Source organism: Papio anubis, chromosome X (genome assembly GCF_008728515.1).
Source record: "Papio anubis isolate 15944 chromosome X, Panubis1.0, whole genome shotgun sequence".
NCBI lineage: Eukaryota > Metazoa > Chordata > Mammalia > Primates > Cercopithecidae > Papio > Papio anubis.
In genome coordinates this window covers 88,214,581-88,239,513 of record NC_044996.1, presented here as the reverse complement: position 1 = coordinate 88,239,513, position 24,933 = coordinate 88,214,581, and the positions used below count along the sequence as shown (strand labels likewise).

Here is a 24,933-nt window from a genome sequence, read left to right as displayed (position 1 = left end):
TACAACCACTATGGAAAACAGTGGGGGGAGATTCCTTAAAGAACTAAAAGTAGGTCTACTGTTTGATTCATTAATCCCACTACTAGGTATCTACCCAGAGGAAAACAAGGCATTATACAAAAAATATACTTGCACACGCATATTTATAGCACATGCATGTTTTGCAATTGCAAAAATATGGAACCAGCCCAAATGCCCAACAATCAATGAATGGATAAAGAAAATGTGGTAAATATATACAATGGAATACTACTCAGCAATAAAAATGAATGAAATAATGGCATTCACAGCAACCTGCATGGAAGTGGAGACTATTATTTTAAGTGAAGTAACTCAGGAATGGAAAACCAAATATCATTATGTTTTCACTCATATGTAGGAGCTAAACTATGAGGATGCAAAGGCATAAGAATAATACATTGGATTTTGTGGACTCGGGGAAAAGGGTGGGGGATGGCAAGGGATAAAATACTACACATTGGGTACAATTTACCCGACTCAGATGATGGGTGCGCCAAAATCTCAGAAATCATTACTAAAGAACTTATTCATGTAATCATATACCACCTGTTCCAAAAAACCTATGGAAACAGAAAAATAATAAAAATTAAAAATCTCATGTACTCTCTAAATATATAAACCCACTATGTACCCCCCAAAATTTAAAAACTTTGTAAGGTAAAAAATACATTGTAAACATTTGTGGAAAGTAAAATAAATCCTGAGACACAATTAATGCAGTGCTGAAAGAGAAATTAATAGCACTAATTGAATAAGCGATAAAAGAATAAAAGTCTCAAGTTCATAATCTGAGTTTCCACCTCTAGAACCTAGATACAGAACATAACCCCAAAACAAGTGAAAGAAAGAAAATAGTAAATAAAATCAGATAAATCAATGAACTTGAAGAAATTATTTTAATATTAGAGAAAAATCAATTAAATATCTGGTTCTCTGAAAATATCAATAAAATTAGTAAATCTCAATCAAGATGGACAAAGAAAAAAATAAAACCACAATTTATTAGTATCAAGAATGAAACAGGGGATGTGACTATAAAACCTCCAGACATGAAAACAATAATATGGTAATACTATGATGAGCTCTTCACACAGACATCTGACAACTTAGGTAAAATAAACTGTTTATTTAAAAAATACAAACTCTCACAAGAAATTCAATATGAAATATATTATTAGCATAGCTCTAGAACCCTAGAGAAAATTACACTCATAATTTTAAAACTCCCAAAAAGAAATCTCCAATCACAGATTGTTTCACCAAATCAGTCTACCAAGTATTAAAAGAATTATAACCAATTCCTTATAATCTTTTCCAGAATGTAAAGAACTCTTTCCAATTCATTTTATGAAGCTACTATTTCACTGATATCAAATTTAGAAAAGAAAACAGTACAAGAAAACTGCAGACCAATATCCCTCATGAACAAAATACAAAAATATTTAGCACACTACTAGCAAATAAAATTCAGCAGAAAATTTTAACATGTATCATGACCAAGTGGGCTTCATTCCAGTGGTATAAGATTTGCTCAATATTCAAACATACAGAAATCAATGTAGTTCACCATATTAACAGGTTAAAGATGAAAAAAATATATATACAAGCATATCTCAGATACTGCTGTTTCAGTTCCACACAACTGCCTAAAGCAAATATCACAATAAAGTGAGTCACAAAAATTTTTCGGTTTCCCAGTGCATATAAAAGTTATGTTTATACTACACTTCAGTCTCTTAAGTGTGCAACAGCATTATGTCTAGAAATGTACATACCTTAATTTAAAAATACTTCATTGTTAAAAATGCTATCTGAGCCTTCATTGAGTTGGAATGTTTTTGCTAGTGGAGGGTCTTTCCTCGATGTTGATGGCTGCTGACTGATCAGGGTGGTGGTTCCTGAAGGTTGGAGTGCTGTGGCGTTTTCTTAAAATAAGACAACAATGAAGTTTGCAACATCAATGGATTCTCATGCAAGATTTCTCTCTAGCATGCAATGCTGTTAGATAGCATTTTTTTAAAAAACAAGGTCTCATTCTCTCACCCAGGTTGGAGGACAGTGGTGTAATCATGGCTCACTGCAACCTCAAACTCCTGGCCTCAAGTGATCCTCCCACCTTGGCCTCCCAAATCACTGGGATTACAGGCATGAGCCAACACACCTGGCCTGACAGAATTTTACCCACAGAACTTCTCTCAAAACTAGAATCAATCCTCTCAAATCTTGCCACTGCTTAATCAACTAGGTTTACGTAATATTCTAAAATTGTTGTTGTCATTTCAACAATGTTCATAGCATCTTCACCAGGAGTAGAATCCTCTCAAGAAACCACTTTTTTTTTTGCTCAGCCATAACAAACAACTCTTCATCCGTTATAGTTGTATCATGAAATTCCAGCAATTCTGTCACATCTTCAGGCTCCACTTCTAATTCTACTTGTCTTGCTATCTTCATCACATCAACAGTGGCTTCCTCCACAGAAGCCTTTAACCCCCCAGTGTCATCCATAAGGGTTGGAATCACCATATGCCAAATTCCTGTTAATGTTGATATTTTGACTTCCTCCCCTGAAGTACAAATGTTCTTAATGGCATCTATAACAGTGAATCATTTCCAGAAGGTTTTCAATTTATTTTTCCAAGATCCATCAGAGGAATCATTATTTCTGGCAGCTAGAGCCTTATGAAATGTATTTCTTAAATAAGACTTGAAAGTCAAAATTACTTGTTGATCCACAGGCTGTAGAGGGGATATTCTGTTACCAAGAATGAAAACAACATTAATCTACTCGTACATCTCCATCAGAGCTCTTGGGTCACTAGATGCACTGTCAATAAGTAGTAATATTTTATGAGTCCTTCTGAGCAGTAGGTCTCAACAGTGGGCTTAAAATATTCAATAAACCATGCTCTAAACAGGCATGCTGTCATCCAGGCTTTATAGTTCCATCGATAGAGCTTAGACTGAGTAGATTTAGCATAATTTTAATGGTCCTAGGATTTTAGAATGGTAAATGAGCATTGGCTTCAACTTAAAGTCACCATCTGCATCAGCCCCTAACAAGAGTCAGCCTGTGCTTTGAAGCCAGACATTGACTTCTCCTAGATGGCAGCTCCTTCCAATAGAACGGTGTTTTATCAACATTCAAAATCTGCTGTCTATTGTAACCACCCTCCTCAACTATCTTAGTTAGTTCTTGTGGAGTACTTGCTGCAGCTTTTCCATCAGCACTTGCTGCTTCACCTTGTATTTTTATGTTATGAAGACAGTTTCTTTCCTTAAACCTCATGAACCAACTTTTGGTAGCTTCCAATTTTTATTCTGCAGCTTCTTCACCACTCTCAGCCCTCATATAATTGAAGACAGTTAGGGTCTTGCTCCGAATTAGGCTATGGCTTAAGGGAATTTTGTGGCTTATTTGATCTAATATCCAGACCATTAGAAATTTCTTCCTACCACCAATAAGACAGTTTTACTTTCGTGTCCTTTATGTGTTTTCTGGAGTAGCATTTTTAATTTCTTTTAAGAACTTTTCCTTTTCACAACTTGGCTGTTTGGTGCAAGCAACCTGTTTTCAGACTATCTTGGCTTTCAAAATGCTCTCTTCACTAAGTGTAATCATTTCTGGCCTTTGATCTAAAGTGAGAAATATGCTACTCTTCCTTTCACTTGAATATTTAGAGGCCATTGTGTCTCAGAAAATAGGGAGACAAGACGAGAGGGAAAGAGACAGGAAATGGGAGGGGAAGGGGGTTAATGGCCAGTCCATGGATTAATCAGAACACACACATTTATTGATTTAGTTTGCCATCTTACATGGGCATGGTTTGTGGTACCTCAAAACAATTAGAATATAGCATCAAAGATCACTGATCACAAATCACCATAATAGATATAATGACAACGAAAAAGGTTGAAATATTGTGAGAATTAGCAAAATGTGACACATGCTGCTGGAAAAATGGCACCCATGGACTTGCTTGACACAGAGTTGCCAAAACCCTTCAATTTGTTTAAAAAATTGCAACACTTGCAAATTGCAATAAAGTGAAGCACAATAAGACAAAGTATATATATGTGTGTGTGTGTGTGTGTGTGTGTGTATATATATATATATATATCTCCTTCAGTGCAGAAAAAGCATTTGCTAAAATTCAACACATTTACATGATACAGAATCTCTGAAAACCAGGAATACATGAGAACTTCCTCAACTTGATAAAGAACATCTACAAAATGCCTACAGCTAGCATTATACTTGATGGTGAAAAGCTGAATGTTTTCTCCCTACAATTGGGAACAAGGCAAGGATGTATGCTCTTACTACTCCTAATTGACATAGTTCTAGTAATTCCAGACACTGCAATAAGGCAAGATAAGGATATAACAGTATATATAATTACATATAACAGTACATATTGTTATATATAACAGTATATATTGTTATATATAACAATATAAAATTGGAAAGGAAGAAATAATAGTATCCCTATTAGTAGATGATATACTTGTCTATGTAGAAAATCCCAAGGCACCCACAAAACACTCCCAGAACTAATAAGTGAATTCAGCAAGGTCTCAGGATACAACATGAACATAAAATCAAGTGTATCTGTAAATATTAGCAATGACCATGTGAACAACAAAATTAAAAATACAATACCATTTATAATTTACATTTGGCCAAAGGCTGAAATACTTAGGTATAAATATAACAAAATACAGAGAGGATCTGTATGTTGAAAACTATACAATGCTGATGAAAAAGTATTAGGGAAGATCTAAATAGATGCAGAGGTATGAATGCATGGATTGGAATACTTAAAATAGAAATAAGTCAATTTTCCCTAAATAAATATACAGACTTAAGACAATTCCTACAAAAACCCTAGCAAGATATTTGGTAGATATAGACAAGATTATTCTAAAATATATATGGAAAGGTAAAGAAACTAAAACAGTTACAACAATTTTGAAAAGAAAGTGGAAAGAAACATTCTTCTTGATTTGAACAGTTATATAGTCACAGTAATCAAGATTGTGTGGAATTAATGCTGGAATAGACAGGCTAGTGGAAGAGAAACAGACCCACATAAATATGCCTAATACTTGACAGAGGTGCAAATTCAAGTTGCCTTTTCAAAAATGGAATGCTGGAGCAATTCTGCATCCATAGGTAATAAACCTCTATCTGATTCTCATGTCTTTTACCAAAGTTACTAAAAATGGATCAAAGACTTAAATATAATACAACAAACTATAAAACTTTTAGCAAAAAAAAAAAAAAAAAAGCAGAAGAAAATACATAGGATCTAGGGCTAGGCAGAATTTTTAGACTTGACACCAAAAGCACAATTCATAAAGGAAAAATCGATAGACTGAATTTTATCAACATAAAGTTTTTGTTCCGTGAAATACTCTGTTAAGAAGATGAAAGACAAACTACAGGTTAGAAGAAAATATTTAACTGCATATCCAATAAAGGACCAGTATCTAGAATGTGCTCTCAAAACTCAAGAGTAAAAATAAATCAAATTAGAAAGCAAGCAAAAGGCATGAAAATACATTTTAGCAAAGAGGATATACAGATGGCAAACAGGCACATAAAAAGATGATCAACATCACTAGCCACTAAGGAAATGCAAATTAAAAACACAAATGAGATATCACTGCACACCTGTCAGATGGGCTAAAATACAAAGTAGTCCAATAAGCACAGGAAAAGATGCTCAGCATCATTACTCATTAGAGAAATGCAAACCAAAACCATGAGATACACGTAATGCCCACTAGGATGACTATTAACAAAATGATAATAACAAGTGTTGATGAAGATGTGGAGAAATTAGAACCCTTATACATTTGCTGGAGGGAATATAAAATGGTACATCTGCTTTGCAAAACAATCTTGACAGTTTCTCAGTAAATTAAATATAAAGTTAGCACATGACCCACCAATTCCACTCCCTGGGTGCATACTCAAGTGAACTGAAACCATATGTCAACAAAAAGACTTGTACAAAAATGTTCATAGCAGCATTATTCATAACAACCAAAAGACAGAAACAACCCAAATGTTCATTAACTAGTGAATCAATAAACTACATGTAGTATATCTATAAATGGAATATTGTTTGGGCATGAAAATGAATGAAGTACTGATACAGGCTACTACATGCATAGACCTGGAAAACATACAAAGTGGAAGAAACTAGTCACAAAATACCACAAATATTATGATTACATTTAGATGAAATGCTCAGAATAGACAAATCTGTTAAAACAGAAAGTAGATTAGTGGTTGCCTTGGGCTGGAGGAAATGCGTTGATTAGGGGATGATGGCTAAGAGATGCAGGATTTCTTTTTGGGGTAATGAAAATGTTCTAACATGAATTGTCATAATGGAATCATAACTTTGAAAACATTAAAAGCCACCAAATTGTACACTTTAAGCAGGTGCATTGTATGATGTATAAATTATATCTCAGTAAAGCTGTCCCCAAAGTAAAATATAATGATGAAGGCAACAATAATCTGGTGGCTAAAAAGAATATTTTAGTCATTATGTACTCTAGGAATATACTGAAGGAGGTAGTTTGTGTTGAATTGTACTAGTACCTGAATTAACCCTGAAGTACTGGCACCATGGTGAAACTAGACGTTTCAGACAAAAGCTGGGGCAAACCCAGAAAACCTTGAAGATATGTACAGTCGGCATCACATAACGATGTTTTGGTCAACAACGGATCACATATATGTTGGTGGTCCCATAAGATTATAATAGAGCTGAAAAATTCCCATCACCTAGTGACTCTGCAACCATTATAACATTGTAGCATAAGGCATTACTCATATGTTTGTGGTGATGCTGGTGTAAACAAACATACTATGCTGCCAGTCACACAAACATAGAGCATATGCAATTATATACAGTAAATAATACTTGACAATGATAATAAACAACTATGTTACTGGTTTATGTATTTACTTCACCATACTTTTTATTGTTATTTTAGAGTGTACACTTTCTACTTAGTTTTTTTTTTTTTTTAAGTTAACTGTAAAACAGCCTCAGGCAGGCCCTCCAGGAGGTATTCCAGAAGGCATTGTTATCATAGTAGGTGACAGCTTCATGCATGTTATCGCCCCTGGAGATCTTCTAGTGGCACAAGTTGTGGAAGTAGAAGAGAATGATATTGATGATCCTGGTCCTGTGTTGGCCTACACTAATGTGTGTGTGTCTTACTTTTGACAAAAAGTTTTAAAAGTTAAAAGAAATGAAATGAAATTAAAATTGAAAAGCTTATAGAATAAGGATATAAAGAATACATATTGTATAGCTATACAATGTGTTTGTGTTTTAAGCTAAGTGTTATTATAAATAAATTTAAAAGTTAAAACCTTTTCAAAATTCACGAAGTTAAAAGTTATAGTAAGTGAAGGTTTATTATTAAATAAAAATTTAAAAATAAATTTTCTGTAGCCTAAGCATACAGTGTTTATAAAGTCTACAGTATGTATAGCAATGTCCTAGGTTTTCACATTCAATCACCACTCACTCACTGATGTACCCAGAGCAACTTCCAGTTCTACAAGCTCCATTCACTGGAAGTGTCAAACACAGGTGTACCATTTTTAATCTTTTACACCATATTTTTACTCTCCATTTTCTATGTTTAGATACATAAACACTTGTCTTTGGGTTACAATTGCCTGCAGTATTTACTATAGTAACAGCTGGAGAAGTTTGTAGCCTAGGAACATGAGGCTATACCATATAGTCTGGTTGTATAATAGACTTGTATTAGTCCATTCTAATGCTGCTATAAAGAACTGCTCGAGACTAGGAAAGAGGTTTGACTCACAGTTTCGCAGGGCTGGGGAGGCCTCAGGAAACTTACAATCATGGTGGAAGGAAGCAAACGTGTCCTTCACATGGCAGCAAAAGGGAAAAGTGCCGAGCAGTAGGGGGAAAACCTCTTATAAAACCATCAGATCTCGTGGGAACTCACTCAATATCACGAGAATAGCATGAGGGTAACTGCTCCCATGATTAAATTACCTCTGAGCACCGGGTCCATCCCATGACACATGGGGATATGGGACTACAATTCAAGGTGAGATTTAGGTGGGGACACAGAGCTAAACCATATCAAGGTATACCATCTAGATTTGTGTAAGTATACTCTATGATATTCGCATAATGACAAAATTGCCTAACAATTCATTTCTCAGAAAGAATCCCTACAGTTAAGTGATACATGACTGTACTCAAATGCTGCCCACCAGATGACTAGAGACCCCTTTTTTCTGTAGCCTCTTTGTTAACACTGACCTAGGTCTTTATTGTCTCATAACTGATGACCAAAATCCACTAACTGGTCTTTTTCCTTTTATTCTCTGCCCCACAAAGCTTTTGCCTACATTTACAGCCATATTTGCACATCCCTGCCTCATCTCCTTTTGAGTTAAAAAGTTCTAGCAGCACTCCACTTTCAAGAGCTAAACATGCAAAGTTTGTCATTCAAGGTCCTTCCTAATCTGGCCGCCTCCTAACTTTTTGCACTCTTTAATATACTTCCCAGGTGATCTCATTCACCTCTTCTTTTTTAAACTATCAACCAACTTACTAATGGCTTCCATATCTAGATCTCCCATCTCAACCTACATTCATTTGAGTATCCATCTCAACCTACATTCATTTGAGTATCCATCTCCACGTGAATGTCTTCCATAGGCACTTCACAGGCTCTGGAACCAGACTGAGTTTGAATCTCGGCTTCAACTTGTGCTGTGTGACCCTGGAAAAGTTACATAATCTTATATGAAAATTGGAATACTAATAATTGTACCTACCTTATAGGATTGTTATGAGTATCACATTAATTAATACATATATACTGCTTAAGACACTGACTGCAGTGTGGTAAGTGATCAGTTCATGTTAGCTTAAATTATAATTACTATTATTCACTAAACTGAATGTGTCATCTTCCTGTCTTACTTGGTCCTTCCCATGTGTTCTTTCCTCATTATCTCTCCAGTCTCTGCAACCAAAAACTTGGGACTCTTAACTACCTCCTTCCTTTTCTTCTTATTAAAACAAGAACAAATACGAAATGGCTTTACCCATATTATTCTTAGTCTTTTTTCCCTCTCTATCACTATTACTTATACTCGATTTTAGGCATTTTAAGAACTATAATACCTCCTACACAATCTCCCTTCCTCTGATGTTGTCTTCTTCAAATTCATCCTCTAAACTACCCACAGAGCAATATACATAAAAGGTAAGTTAAAACAAATAAATGAAATGCTAGTCTGACCAAATCATGTCCATATTTACAATTCTGTAATGGCAATTCATACACTTGCTTAAGTCCAAGCACAATGCCCCCCACACTCCTCTCTACTTATCTAATTCGTTACTATATATACCAACTTATCTACTTATCTAATTTATACCTTTCAAAGCTATTAATGATTAGTGGATGCCCATGAGACCATAGCATTTGTGCAACCCTTGATCTATATTACCTTATATTTCATTTCTTTATGAAAATATTATCTTGGCATATTGGGTTTTAATGCTCCCCAAAGTCAAGAACCATTGCTTATATCTGTCTATATATTTTACTTCATTATTTTCTAAACTACAGGCCATGACCAATTAAAGCAATTAAGTGTGTCACACTAGCATTGTTTTAAAAAATAAAACAGAATAAAAGATATCAGAGAGCACTGCACATAATAAGAATAAAATTCCAGTTATCAATTTACTGCCTTCAGTTCCAAAAGCCCTTCTCAGCAGACTCATCCAGTAAATGGTGAACAGCAATGTGCAGCATCACCCCATGGGAAGCTTCTCTCTGGCAATCCTTTAGGCAAAGAGTCCCATCAGTGTGGCTTCTTCCCATAAAATGCTTCCCTATCACCACCCAAGCAGTTTCCCAAAAAAATGCTGCTTGCATGACACCTCCACATGAATGGCTACCTCTACTACTTCCTCAGGCACCTCTGAAGTAGGTTCCAAGGCAGCGTACCTCTTCATGAATAATTCCCCATAGGATTTCAGAAAACAAATTTCCCCAGATTCTCTGTGAGTCATTTCAGTGTAGCATCTCAGCTAATTTCTCTACCAAACAGTGAGTCATGACCATGACCTTTCCAACAAGGTCTAGATCTCAGTCCTGGGCCAAGGGAAAGACGGTCTTCTAGGTTTATTCCTTCACTGGGCACTCTATCCCAGCATTAAGAGTAGTAACTGCTCCCTATGTCTGCTATTCCTGTATTCTTTTTTAAAATTTAACTTTGAGTTCTGGGATACATCTGCTGCATGTGCAGGTTGGTTACATAGATTTACATGCGCCATGGTGGTTTGCTGCACCTATCAAACAGTCATTTAGGTTTTAAGCCCCACAAGCACTAGGTATTTGTCCTAATTCCCTACCTCCTCTTGTCCCCCACCACCTGACAGGCCCCGGTGTGAGATGTTCCCCTCCCAGTGTCCATGTGTTCTCATTGTTCAACTCCCACCTATGACTAAAAATTTGTGGTGTTTGGTTTTTTGTTCCAGTGTTAGTTTGCTGAGGATGACGGTTTCCAGCTTCATCTGTGTCCCTGCAAAGGACATGAACTCATTCTTTTTTATGGCTGCATAGTATTCCATGGTGTATATGTGCCACATTTTCTTTATCCAGTCTATCATTGATGGGCATTTGGGTTGGCTCCAACTCTTTCCTATTGTACAAACTGCTGCAATAAATATATGTGTGCATGTGTCTTTATAGTAGAGTGATTTATAATCCTTTGGGTATATACCCAGTAATGGGATTGCTGGGTCAAATGGTATTTCTGGTTCTAGATCCCCAAGGACTCACCACACTGTTTTCCACAATGGTTGAACTAACTTACACTCCCACCAACAGTGTACATTTCCTATTTCTCTACATCCTCCCCAGCATCTGTTGTTTCCAGACTTTTAATGATCACCATTCTAAATGGCGTGAGATGGTATCTCCTTTTAGTTTGATTTGCATTTCTCTAATGACCAGTAATAATGAGCTTTTTTCATATGTTTGTTGGCCACATAAATGTCTTCTTTTGACAAGTGTCTGTTCATATCCTTCACCCACTTTTTGATGGGTTTGATTTTTTTCTTGTAAATTTGTTTGAGTTCATTGTAGATTTTGGATATCAGACCTTTGCAGATGGTTAGATTGCAAAAATTTTCTCCCATTCTGTAGGTTGTCTGTTCACTCTGACGACAGTTTCTTTTGCTGAGCAGAAGCTCTTTAGTTTAATTAGATTCCATTTGTCAATTTTGGCTTTTGTTGTAGTTGCTTTTGGCATTTTAGTCATGAAGTCTTTGCCCAAGCCTGTGTCCTAAATGGTATTGCCTAGGTTTTCTCCTAGGGTTTTCATGGGCTTATGATTTAAGTCTATAATCCACCTTGCATTACTTTTTGCATAAGGTGTAAGGAAGGGGTCCAGTTTCTGTTTTCTGCATATGGCTAGTCAGTTTTCCCAGCACCATTTATTAAATAGAAAATCAGTTCCCCATTGCTTGTTTTTGTCAGGTTTGTCAAAAATCGGATGGTTGTAGATATATGGTGTTATTTCTGAGTCCTCTGTTCTGTTCCATTGGTCTATATATCTGTTTTGGTACCAGTATTATGCCATATTGGTTACTGTAGCCTTTAGTATAGTTTGAAGTCAGGTAGCATGATACCTTCAGCTTTGTTCTTTTTCCTTAGGATTATCTTGGCTATACAGGCTCTTTTTTGGTTCCATATGAAATTTAAAGTAGTTTTTTTCTAATTCTGTGAAGAAAGTAAATGGTAGCTTGATGGGAATAGCATTGAATCTACAAATACTTTAGGTAGTATGGCCATTTTCATGATACTGATTCTTCCTATCCATGAAAATGGAATGTTTTTCCATTTGTTTGTGTCCTCTCTTACTTCCTTGAGAAGTGGTTTTAGTTCTCCTTGAAGAGGTCTTTCACGTGCCTTGTAAGTTGTATTCCTAGGTATATTATTCTCTTTGTAGCAATTGTGAATGGGAGTTCACTCATGATTTAGTTTTCTGTTTGTCTATTATTAGTGTATAGAAATACTTGTAATTTTTGCACATTGATTTTTGTATCCTGAGACTTTGCTGAAGTTGCTTAACAGCTTAAGGAGTATTTGGGCTGAGATGATAGGCTTTTTAAAATATACAATCATGTCATCTTCAAACAGAGACAATTTGACTTCCTCTCCTCGTATTTGAATACCCTTTATTTCTTTCTCTTGCCTGACTGCTCTGGCCAGAACTTCCAATACTATGATGAATAGGAGTGGGGAGAGAGGGTATCCTTGTCTTGTGCCAGTTTTCAAAGGGAATGCTTCCAGCTTTTGTCTATTTGGTATGATATTGGCTATGGGTTTGTCATAAACAGCTCTTATTATTTTGAGATATGTACCATCAATACCTAGTTTATGGAGAGTTTTTAGCATAAAGGTGTGTTGAATGTTATCAAAGGCCTTTTTTTGCACCTATTATCATGTAGTTTTTCTCACTGGTTCTGTTTATGTGATGGATTACATTTATTGATTTGCATATGTTGAACCAGCTTTGCATCCCAGGGATGAAGCTAACTTGATCATGGTGAATAATCTTTTTGATGTGCTGCTGGGTTCAGTTTGCCAGTATTTTATTTAAGATATTTGCCTCAATGTTCATCAGGGATATTGGCCTAAAGCTTTCTTTTCTTGTTGTGTCTCTGCCGGGTTTTGGAATTAGGATGATGCTGGCCTCATAAAATGAGTTAGGGAGAAGTCCCTCTTTTTCTATTGTTTGGAATAGTATTAGAAGGAAGGGTACCAGTTCCTATTAGTACTTCTGGAAGAATTAGGCTGTACATCCATCTGGTCCTGGCTTTTTTGGTTGGTAGGGTGTTAATTACTGCCTCAATTCCAGAACTTGTTATTGGTCTATTCAGGGATTCGACTTCTTTTTGGTTTAGTCGTGGGAGGGTGTATGTGTCCAGGAATTTATCCATTTCTTCTAGATTTTCTAATGTATTTGCATAGAGGTGTTTATAGTATTCTCTGATGGTAGTTTGTATTTCTGTGTGATCAGTGGTGATGTCCCCTTTATCATTTTTTATTGTGTCTATTTGATTCTTCTCTCTTTTCTTCTTTATTAGTCTAGCTAGTGGTCTATCTATTTTGTTAGTCTTTTCAGAAAACCAGCTCCTGGATTCATTGATTTTTTTTTTTTTGAATGAGTTTTCTTGTCTCTATCTCCTTCAGTTCTGCTCTGATCTTTTTTTTTTTTTTTTTTTTTTTTTTTTTTTTTTTTTTTTTTTTTTTGAGACGGAGTCTCGCGCTGTGTCGCCCAGGCTGGAGTGCAGTGGCGCGATCTCGGCTCACTGCAAGCTCCGCCTCCCAGGTTCAGGCCATTCTCCTGCCTCAGCCTCCGAGTAGCTGGGACTACAGGCGCCCGCCACCACGCCCGGCTAGTTTTTTGTATTTTTAGTAGAGACGGGGTTTCACCATGTTAGCCAGGATGGTCTCGATCTCCTGACCTCGTGATCCGCCCGCCCCGGCCTCCCAAAGTGCTGGGATTACAGGCTTGAGCCACCGCGCCCGGCCCTCTGCTCTGATCTTAGTTATTTATTGTCTTCTGCTAGCCTTTGAATTTGTTTGCTCTTGCTTCTCTACTTATTTTAATGCGATGTTAGGGTGTTGATTTTAGATTTTTCCCGCTTTCTGATGTGGGCATTTGGTGCTATAAATTTCCCTCTAAACACTGCTTTAGCTGTATCCCAGAAATTCTGGTACATTGTATCTTTGTTCTCATTGGTTTCAAATAACATCTTTATTTCTGCCTTAGTTTCATTATGTACCCAGTAGTCATTCAGGAGCAGGTCATTCAGTTTTCATGTAGATGTGCCATTTTGAGTGAGTTTCTTAATCCTGAGTCCTAATTTGATTGCTCTGTGGTCTGAGATACTGTTTGTTATAATTTCCATTCTTTTGAATTTGCTGAGGAGTGTTTTACTTCCAATTATGTGGTCGACTTTAGAGTAAGTACTATGAAGTTCTGAGAAGAATATATATTCTGTTGATTTGGGGTGGAGAGTTCTGTAGATGTCTATTAGGTCTGCTTGGTCCAGGGCTGAGTTCAATTCCTGAATAGCCTTGTTAATTTTCTGTCTTGTTGATCTAATGTTGACAGTGGGGTGTTATAGTCTCCCATTATTATTGTGTGGGAGTCTAAGTCTCTTTGTAGGTCTCTATGAATTTGTTTTATGTTTTATGAATCTGGGTGCTCCTCTATTGGGTGCATATATATTTAGGATAGTTAGCTCTTCTTGTTGAATTGATCCCTTTACCATCATGTAATGTCCTTGTCTTTTTTTATCTTTGTTGGTTTAGTCTGTTTTATCAAAGACTAGGATTGCAAGCCCTGCTTTTTTTCTTTTTTTTGCTTTACCTTTACTTGGTAAATATTCCTCCATCCCTTTATTTTGAGCCTATGTGTGTTTTTGCATGTGAAATGGGTCTCCTGAATACAGCACACTGATGGGTCTTGACTCTTTATCCAACTTGCCACTCTGTGTCTTTTAATTGGGGCAATCAGCTCTTCTGGATGAGTATCTTAGTGGTGTTCCCTGTGTTTCCTGAATTTGAATGTTGGCCTGTCTTGCTAGGTTGTGGAAGTTCTCCTAAATAATATCCCAAAGTACATTTAATGACTTGGTTCCATTCTCCCCATCACTTTCAGTGACCCCAATCAATCGTAGGTTTGGTCTTTTCACATAGTCCCATATTTCTTGGAGGCTTTGTTCGTTCCTTTTCATTCTTTTTTCTCTAATCTTGTCTTCATGCATTATTTCATTCAGCTGATTTCAACCTCTGATATCCTTTCTTCCACTTGATCAATTCGGCTATTGACACTTCTGTATCCTTCACGAAGTTCTTGTACTGTGTTTTTCAGCTTCATCGGGTCATTTATGTTCTTCTCTAAACTGATTATTCTAGTTAACAGTTCCTGTAACCGTTTGTGGAGGTTCTTAGCTTCCTTGCATTGGGTTAGAACATCCACCTTTTGTTCAGAGGAGTTTGTTATTACTGACTTTCTGAAGCCTACTTCTGTCAATTTGTCAAACTCATTCTCTGTCCAGTTTGTGCCCTTGCTGGAGATGAGTTGCAATGATTTGGAGGAGATGAGGCTTTCTGGTTTTTGGAATTTTCAGCATTTTTGAGCTGGTTTTTCCTCATCTTCATGGATTTATCTACCTTTGATCTTTGAGGCTGAAGACCTTTGGATGGGGTTTCTGTGTGTGTGTGTGTATGTTGGGGGGGGGTCCTTTTTGTTGATGATGAAATTATTGCTTTCTGTTGGTTATTTTTTCTTCCAACAGTCAGGAACCTCTTCTGCAGGTCTGTTGCAGTATGCTGGAGGGCCACACCAGACCCTATTTGCCTGGATATCACCAGCAGAGGCTGCAGAACAGCAAAGATTGCTGCCTACTCCTTCCTCTGGAAGCTTTGTCCCAGAGTGGCACAGGCCTGGTACCAGCCAGAGCTCTCCTGTATGAGGTGTCTGTCAACCCACTGGGAGGTTTCTACCAGTTAGGAGGCACAGAGGTCAGGGACCCACTTGAGAAGGCAGTAGGTCCCTTAGCAGAGCTCGAGCACTGTGGTGGGAGAACTCCCCTTGTCAAGATCTGCTGCTCTCTTCAGAGCTGGCAGGAAGGAACATTTAAGTCCGCCGAAGCTACACCCACAGTCGCCCCTTCCCCCAGGTGCTCTGTACCAGGGAGATGGGAGTGTTATTTATAAGCCCCTGACTGGGGTTGCTGCCTTTCTTTCAGAGATGTCCTGCCCAGTCAATAGGAATCTAATGAGGCAGTCTGGCCACAGTTGCTTTGCCTGTGTTTAGTTCCGCCCAGTCCTTACCAGGGTCAGGGGAAAGCCACCTACTCAAGTCTCAGTAATGGTGGACACCCCTCCCCCACCATGCTCAATCATCCCAGGTGGACTTCAGACTGCTCTGCTGACAACGAGAATTTCAAGCCAGTGGTTCTTAGCTTGCTGGGCTCTGTGGGAATGGGACCCGCTGAGTGAGACCACTTAGCTCCCTGGCTTCAGCCCCCTTTTCAGGGGAGTGAACAATTCTGTCTTGCTGGGGTTCCAGGCACCACTGGGGTAGGAAAAAAAAAACTGCAGCTAGCTCTATCGCTGCCCAAACAGCCGTCCCATTTTGTGCTTGAAACCCAGGGCCCTGGTGGTGTAGGCACATGAGGGAATCTCCTGGTCTGTGGATTGCAAAAACTGTGGTAGAAGTGTAGTATCTGGGCCAGATAGCACAGTCCCTCATGACTTCCCTTGGCTGGAGAAGGGAGGTCTCTGGCCCCTTGCACTTCCCAGCTGAGGTGACACCCTACCCTGCTTCTGCTCGCCCTCCATGGGCTGCACCCACTGCCTATTCAGTCCCAATGAGATGAACAGGGTACGTCAGTTGGAAATGCAGAAATTACCTGCCTCCTGCATTGGTTTCGCTGGGAGCTGCAGACTGGAGCAATTCATATTCCACCACCTTGCCAGATCCCCCTATTCCTGTATTCTTTGGAATTCTCTTTATCCCCTGTCAGTCAGTCTCCCACTACTCCAGTCTTTTGTTATAGTTGTTAATTCCTTATAATAACTTTCTGTGTTCAAATTACTTTCTGGTTTCTATTAATATCTCTTGATTGTTCTTTGACACAATAAAATTATTTTCTAAACTTCTGTTCCAGTTTGTGTGTGTGTGTGTGTGTGCGCGCACGCATGCACGCGTGTGTACTAGGACATGACTGGAAAATACATTTATAACTATGGGTCACAGTTTAAAAGTTTGAACTTTGTCCCTCATTCATAACAGGTGCTTAATAAATGAGATGCACACACATTCTAAGAGCTGGTTTAAGAAAGGCATTTTTCAAAAGCAAAATTTTCCCAAAATAATTTTAAAGGATCCTGATAAAAAACAAAATGGTGTTTAAACAAGACATATGACACATCAAACAGCCCTTAAGCAGCTCTTTAATGAAGTCATATTTGAAAGAAAGATATATCAAAATGGAAGAAGGGACATTTGACAAAGGATGAGAACACAAAAGTCACAGGGCAATAACTCTAAGAATTGTATTAAGACTAAAGCCCAGAGTGGCATAAGGGTTACAAAGATGCTAATAACAATGCAAAATGGTTTATTAAAAGTAGAATCAGACCAAAAAGTCCCATAGAAGTAACGGGCTCACTCTTTTTAAAATACACTATCATGTTATCAGATGAAAAAACAGGACTATTCAACCTCTATTTGTTTCATTTTCTCTATGAAAATGATTATCAAACTAGAAAGTGAACAAATATGGTCATGAGAGAACTGAAGTACATTAGGATATATGAGGACAGAGTAAAGGAATATTCAGCTATTCTAAAATAATATCATTTCCAGGACCAGATACATTATAAACTTGTACACATAAAATGGCTGATAGGAGTTTGAAAGTAGAAGAGATACCTGAACACTGTATATAACATTTTCTGGCTTTTCTAAAATGGAGGAAAGGGAAAAAACAATAACTATATAAACTATAAAATACCAAAAGTAACATGAAAGCCCAAAAAAATTCTAGAGTAAATTACCATTATAGATGATTCATGAATAACCTAGAAAGGAAATTGGTAGTAGCCAGCATGAACCCAATAAAACTAGTAATGCCAAATTAACCTCTTTTGGTTGATTAGACTGAAAGAGCTAACACACACCAGAGATATGCTCTATCTTGTTCAGTTTAAGATTTGACATATTTTTCAAGATACCCCAAAGTTAGATGAATTTGTAACTAGTAGGTTACAAAGAAAGGATAAGATTAATGAATTAACGTCAACTTGGAGAAATGTATCTAGGAACAAATCAGTAAAGGCTCCACTTTTGTCCTTTTCTTCTAAAAAATTTTAACAATTTATGGACAAAGGAGGCATGATTGCCAAGTCTGGGTTGGATGGATAGTGGGATGAATAAGGTAACATGGTATAGTATAATATTTCTCAATCTTTTTGGTCTCAGGGTCCCTTTGCACTCTTGAAAAGTTTACAAGACTCCAAAGAACTTTTGTTTATGTGAATTCTATCAATAGTAACCATATTATAATAGATCAATTTTTAATTATTAATATATTTTCAATAACAATAGGCCCTTTACATTAATATAAAAATCATTATTTTTTACAAAAAAAAGTGAGAAAAGTGGTACTGTTTTGTACTTTTACAAATCTCTTCAATGTCTCACTTATGCAGTTGTGGCAAAATTCTTAGATAGTCTACTCCATTTTAACTTGATCTTTCTTAGCCAAGAGGCCAAAAAACGATTCTCTGTTCCATTTTCTTCAGTCTTCCTTCTTTTTGCTTTTCAGTTTTGCAGTTTTCTACTGATATATCCTCAAGCTCAGAATGTCTTTTCTCAACCATACTCAGTCTATTAATAGGCCCATTAAAAGCATTCTTCATTTCTGTTACAATATTTTTTTCTATCCAGTATTTCTTTTTGATTCTTAGAATTTCCATGTCTCTGCTTACATTACTCATCTATTCTTATATGTTGTCTATTTTTCCATTAGAACCCTTAGTGTATTAATCATCGTTTTTTAATTTGTTTTTATTTTTAGTTCTGGGGTACATGTGCAGGATGTGCACGTTTGCCATAGTGGTTAGCTGTATCTGTTAACCCATCACCTAAGTATTAAGCCCAGCATGCATTAGCTATTTTTCTAATGTTCTCCCTCCCCGCAACCCAACTCCTGACAGGCCACAGTGTGTTTTGTTTCCCTCCCTGTGCCCAAGTAACATAAATCATTCTATTACAAAGATACACACATTTGTATGTTTATTGCAACACTATTCACAATCATAGTTATTTTTAATTGCTGATCTGATAATTATAATATTTCTGCCATATCTAACTATGGTGCTGATGCTTGCTTTGTCTCTTCAAACTGTATTTTTTTGTCTTTTAATATGCCTTGTAATCTTTTGTTGAAAGGTGGGCATAATGCACAGTTTAAAAGAAACTGCAGTAAATAGGCCTTTAGTGATGTGGTTGTAAGGTGTAGAGGAAGGGGAAGAGTTCTACAGTCCTTTTTATCTGTTGTCAGGATCGAATTACACCTTCCAAGTTCTTTACATGCCAGGCCATAAATCAGAAGTCTCTGTTTTATACTTTGAATGCATCTTTTAAACTCATGATTCTGTAACATCATGGTTTGGTCATCTGTATTGATCCACTGAACTATGTAGATTCTCCTAATACTGATCCATTTTGTAATCTAACAAAATAAAAACATTTGACTTAATATCACCAATGATTTCATCAGAACAGCTTTTAAGTATTTGAAGCTGTCAAGCTCACAATGATAGACAGAAGTTTCCCAAAATTGTAATTTTCATTTGAAAGCTCAAATTTTATCACTGGTAATAAATATTCCCAGTTTGTCTTGACAAGACAAACTCATTTCATTTCATTCATTTTTGAGAAAAATGTCTGCAAAATGCCTAAGTCTGAATAACTATTTTTCTGTTAATTGTTCCTTTGGGTTCAATTCCATAAGTAAACTGGCTACATTGGCTTGCAACTCAAACACAAGTTTTTTCCTCAAGGCAACCACCATACTTCTTCATGATGAAACATGTTTTATGTGTACTTCCCATTTTGTCACAAAGAATATTAAATGACTATGTACTCCAGATCAAAATATAATACAATTACAACAATTTTAATTGTTTCATCAAGGACATTTTTAATGAAAATTGACTTTTTAATTTTACTGTGAGTGTGTGGTACTGAAGAATACAATAAATACTAGTACAGTTTAGTACCACTGCTGTAATTTGTGCTCAGATACAGTTGTTTTTTCCCCAAGAGTGAAACTATCAAAACATTTTTTAAAAATCCAAATCATAACTTCGTAGGCCCTATATTAAAAACAGTTTTGACCTCCTGGGTCCCCTGAAAGTCTCATGAACTCCGGGGGTCCTTGGACCACACTCTGAGAGCCCTTTGTACGCTGAAAAGAATAATGGGTTTTGTAATCATACAAACTTAGAGTTAACCACTGCTTCCTCTATAGGCTTTGCAGTTGTACAAACTTGTTTCATTTTTCATTATCTTCATCCCCAATGTATTAGTCAGTACTCGAATTGCTATAAAGAAATGCCTGAAAGTTGGTAATTTATTTTAAAAAACAGAGGCTTAATTGGCTCATAATAGTTCCACAGTCCACACAGGAAGCATAATGCTGACATCTGCTGAGCTTCTTGGGAGGCCTCAGGAAAGCTGCAATCATGCTGGAAGGCAAAGTGGGAGTGGGAACCTCTGATGGCTGGAGCAGGAGAAAGAGTAAGATACCACATATTTTCAAACAACCAGATCTCATGAGAACTCTGGCATGAGAACAGCACCAAAGGAAAGGTGCTACGCCATTCATGAATAATCCACTCTCATGATCCAATCACCTCTCACTAGGCCCCACCTCCAACACTGGGGATTAAAATTCAACATGATATTTGGATCCAAATATCAAGTTATGGTCCAAACCATACCGTTCCACCCTGGCCCCTCCCAAATCACCTGTGCTCACATTGCAAAATACAATCATCCTTTATCAACAGTTGACAAAGTATTAACTCATTCAAGCATTAGCTCAAAAGTCCAAAATCCAAAGTCTCATCTGAGACAAAAGGCTAGTCCCTCCCACCTATGAGTCTGTAAAATCAAAAGCAAATTAGTTACTTAAAGATACAATGGGGGTATAAGCATTGGGTAAATATAATCCTATTCCAAAAGAAAGAAATCAGCCCAAAAAGTAGGGGCTACAGCCACATGCAAGTCCAAAACCCAGCAGGGCAGTCATTAAATTTTAAAGCTCCAAAATAATCTACTTTGACTCCATTTCTGACATCCAGGGCATGCTGATGTAAAGGGTGGGCTCTCAAGGCCTTGCACAGCCCTGCCACTGTGGCTTTGCAGGGTTCACTCCACACAGCTGCTCTCAGGGTTGGTGTTGAGTCTCTGCAGCTTTTCCAGGCACAAGGTGCAACCCGTTGGTGGATCTAACATTCTAGAGTCTGGAGGACAGTGGCCCTCTTCTCACAGCTTCACTAGGCAGTGACCCAGTGGGAACTCTGTATAGGTACTCCAACCCCACATTTCCCCTCTACACTGCCCTAGCAGAGGTTCTCCATGAGGGCTTTGCTCCTGCATCAGGCTTCTGCCTAGACATCCAGGCTTTTCCATACATCTTCTGAAATCTAGATGGAGGCTTCCAAGCCTCAACTCTTGGATTCTGTGCACCCACAGGCTTAACATCACGTGAAAGCCACCCAAGAATTACAGCTTACACCCTCGTGAGCAGTGACCCAAGCTGCAGCTGGGCCCTTTTGAGACACAGCTGGAGCTAGAGCTTCTGGAATGCAGAGAGCAGTGTCCCAAGGTTGCGCAGGGCAGAAAGGCACTGGGCCTGGCTCATGAAACCATTCTTGCCTCCTAGGTTTCTGGGTCTATGATGGAAGGGGCTGCCACAAAGGTCTCTGAAGCCTTGGAGGCCTTTTTTGCATTGTCTTGGTTATCAGCACTTGCCTCATTTTTACTTATGCGAATTTCTGCAACTGCCATGAATTCCTCCCCAGAAAATGTGTTTTCCTTTTTTATCACATGGTCAGGCTGTACATTTTCCAAACTTTTACACTCTGCTTCCCTTTTAAATATAAGTTCCAGTTTTCTGTCATTTGTTTGCTCACACATATGAGCATAGGCTGTTAGAAGCAGTCTGTCAACACTTTAAATGTCTTGCCGCTTAGAATTTCCTTCTGCCGGGGGCGGAGCAAGATGGCCGAATAGGAGCAGCTCCAGTCTCCAACTCCCAGCGCCAGCGACACAGAAAACCGGTGATTTCAGCAATTTCAACTGAGGTACTGGGTTCATCTCACTGGGGAGTGCCGGACGATCAGTACTGGTCAGCTGCTGCAGCGCGACCAGCGAGAGCTGAAGCAGGGCGAGGCATTGCCTCACCTGGGAAGTGCAAGGGGGAAGGGAATCCCTTTTTCTAGCCAGGGGAACTGAGACACACAACACCTGGAGAATCGGGCACCCCACCCCAATACTGGGCGCTTTGAGCAAACAGGCACACCAGGATCATATCCACACTCACGGGAGGGTCCTGGCCACACCCACGAGCCTCCCCTCATTGCTATCACAGCAGTTCAGATCCACCGCAAGGCAGCAGCCAGGCTGGGGAGGGCGCCCGCCACTGCTCAGGCTTGCAGGTAAACAAAGCTGGGAAGCTCAAATGGGTGGGAGCCTCACAGCAGCCCATGAAACCTGCCTGTCTCTGTGACTCCACCTCTGGGGACAGGGCACAGTAAACACAATGGAAGCAGCAGACACCTCCGCAGACGGAAATGACTCTGTCTCGACAGCTTCTGAAGAGAGCAGTGGATCTCCAACACAGAGGTTGAGATCTGAGAAGGGACAGACTCGCCTGCCGGTCCCTGACCCCTGAGTAGCCTAACTGGGAGACATCCCCACACTACGGGCAGTCTGACACCCTGCCCACAGGGTGGAGTACACCCCTGAGAGGAAGCTTTCCAAAGCAAGAATCAGACAGGAAATTGTTCAGAAATATTGTATCTTCTGCAGCTCCTGCTGCTGATACCCAGGCAACAGGGTCTGAGTGGACCTCAAGCACCTAACAGATTCCATAGCTGAGGGTCCTGACTGTTAGAAAGAAAACTATCAAACAGGAAGGGATACACTCTACACCAAAACCCTCTATCAAAGCATCACCATCATCAAAGACCAGAGGCAGATAAACCACAAAGATGGGGAAAAGCAGGCAGAAAAGCCGGAAGTTGAAAAATAAGAGCCGCGATCTCCCGCAAAGGAGCTGCGAGCTCATCGCCAGCAACGGATCAAAGCTGACGGAGAATGACTTTAATGAGATGAGAGAAGAAGCTTCATCCATCAAATTTCTCAGAGCTAAAGGAGGAATTCACGTACTCCAAAGAAAAGAAACTAAAAATCTTGGAAAAAGTGAAGAATTGATGGCTAGAGTAATTAATGCAGAGAAGGTCATAAATCAAAATGTAGAAAGAGATGAAACCACAACACGAAATACGCTGACAAATGCACAAGCTTCTGAAAAACTCACCTTACCGCACCAAAGAAGGTCAGCATGGAGGATCAAATGAATGAAATGTAGTTTAGAAGAGAAACCAAAGAAAAAGAAGAAAAAGAAATGAACAAAGCCTGCAAGAAAGTGCTGGGATTATGTAAAGACCAAATCTCCGGCCTGATTGGGGGCTACCTGAAAGTGAGGGTAAAATGGAACCAAGTTGAAAAACACTCTTCAGGATATCATCCAGGAGAACTTCCCAACCTAGCAGGGCAGGGGTCAACATTCAAACTCAGGAAACACAGAGAACGCCACAAAGATACTCCCTCGAGAAGAGTTGGAACCTGGCCATTACACTGCCAGATTCACCAAAGCTGTTTTAAAGGAAAATTCTGTGCAGCTGCAGAGAGTTAGTCGGGTTACCCCACAAAGGGAAGCCCACTAATTCTACAGCAGATCTCTCGGCAGAAACTCTACAACCCAGAGCAAAATAATATTCAACATTCTTAAAGAAAAGAATTTTCAACCCAGAATTCTGAGCATCCAGCCAAACTAAGTTCTCATAAGTGAAGGAGAAATAAAATCCTTTTACAGATAAGCAAATGCTTAGAGATTTTGTCACCACTAGGCCTGCCTCCTTTACAAGAGACCCTGGAAGGAAGTAATTAAACATGGAAAGTAACAACCGTACCAGCCATCCTAAAAACATGCCAAAATGTAAAAGTAATTATCGAGGCTAGGAAGAAACTATATCAACTAATGAGCAAAACAAACAGTTAATATCATAATGGCAGGATCAAGTTCATTACATAACAATCTTTAACCTTAAAATGTAAATGGACTAAATTGCCCAACTATGAGACACAGACTGGCAAACTGGATAAAAGAGTCAAGACCCATCAATCTGCTGTATTCAGAGTGACCATCTCACACGCAGAGACATACATAGGCCTGTACACAAAGGGATGGAGGAAACATTTCATTTCAAGCAAAATTGAGAACAAAAAGGGTTGCAATACTAGTCTCTGATAAAACAGACTTTTAAACCATCAAAAATCAAAAGAGACAAAGAAGGCCATTCCAGAATGGTAAAGGATCAGTTCAACAGGAAGAGCTAACTATCCTAAATATATATGCACCCAATACAGGAGCACCTAGATTCATAAAGCAAGTCCTTAGAGACTTCATAAAGAGACTTTAGACTCCCATGCACAATAATGGGAGACTTCAACACTCCACTGTCAACATTAGACAGATCAACTAGACAGAAAGTTAACAAGGATATCCAGGAATTGAGCTCATCTCGCAAGCAAGCAGACCTACTAGACATCTATAGAACTCTCCACCCCAAATCAAATAGAATATACATTCTTCCCAGCACCACATCGTGACTTATTCCAAAATCTCAGACCACGCCATTGGAAGCAGAACTCCCCAGCAAATGTACAAGAACAGAAACTATTACAAACTGTCTCCTCAGACCACAGTGCAATCAAATCCAGAACTCCAGGACTAAGAAACTCAATCAAAACCACTAACCATGGAAACTGAAATAACCTGCTCCTGAATGACTACTGGGTACATAATCTAAATGAAGGCAGAAATAAAGACGTTCTCTTGAAACCAATGAGAACAAAGATACAACATACCAGAATCCTGGGACACATTCTAAAGCAGTGTAGAGGGAAATCTATAAGCACCAAAT

At 38.4% G+C, this 24,933-nt stretch overlaps 1 long non-coding RNA gene across 3 annotated transcripts in view; it reads right to left on the bottom strand.

Moving 5' to 3' along the window:
• Positions 1 to 335: 335 nt before the first annotated feature.
• The window catches only part of LOC116271972, a 96,685-nt gene continuing 72,087 nt past the window's right edge, over positions 336 to 24,933 (bottom strand). For 2 of the 3 annotated variants that reach the window (XR_004180703.1, XR_004180702.1), the window contains 2 exons: positions 8,719 to 8,823; positions 929 to 1,946 (listed from right to left, as the gene is read on the bottom strand). This is a non-coding gene — a long non-coding RNA (uncharacterized LOC116271972). Of the gene's footprint in view, positions 582 to 928; positions 1,947 to 8,718; positions 8,824 to 24,933 lie in introns of those variants that run through there. The other variant, XR_004180704.1, reaches the window with a different exon arrangement.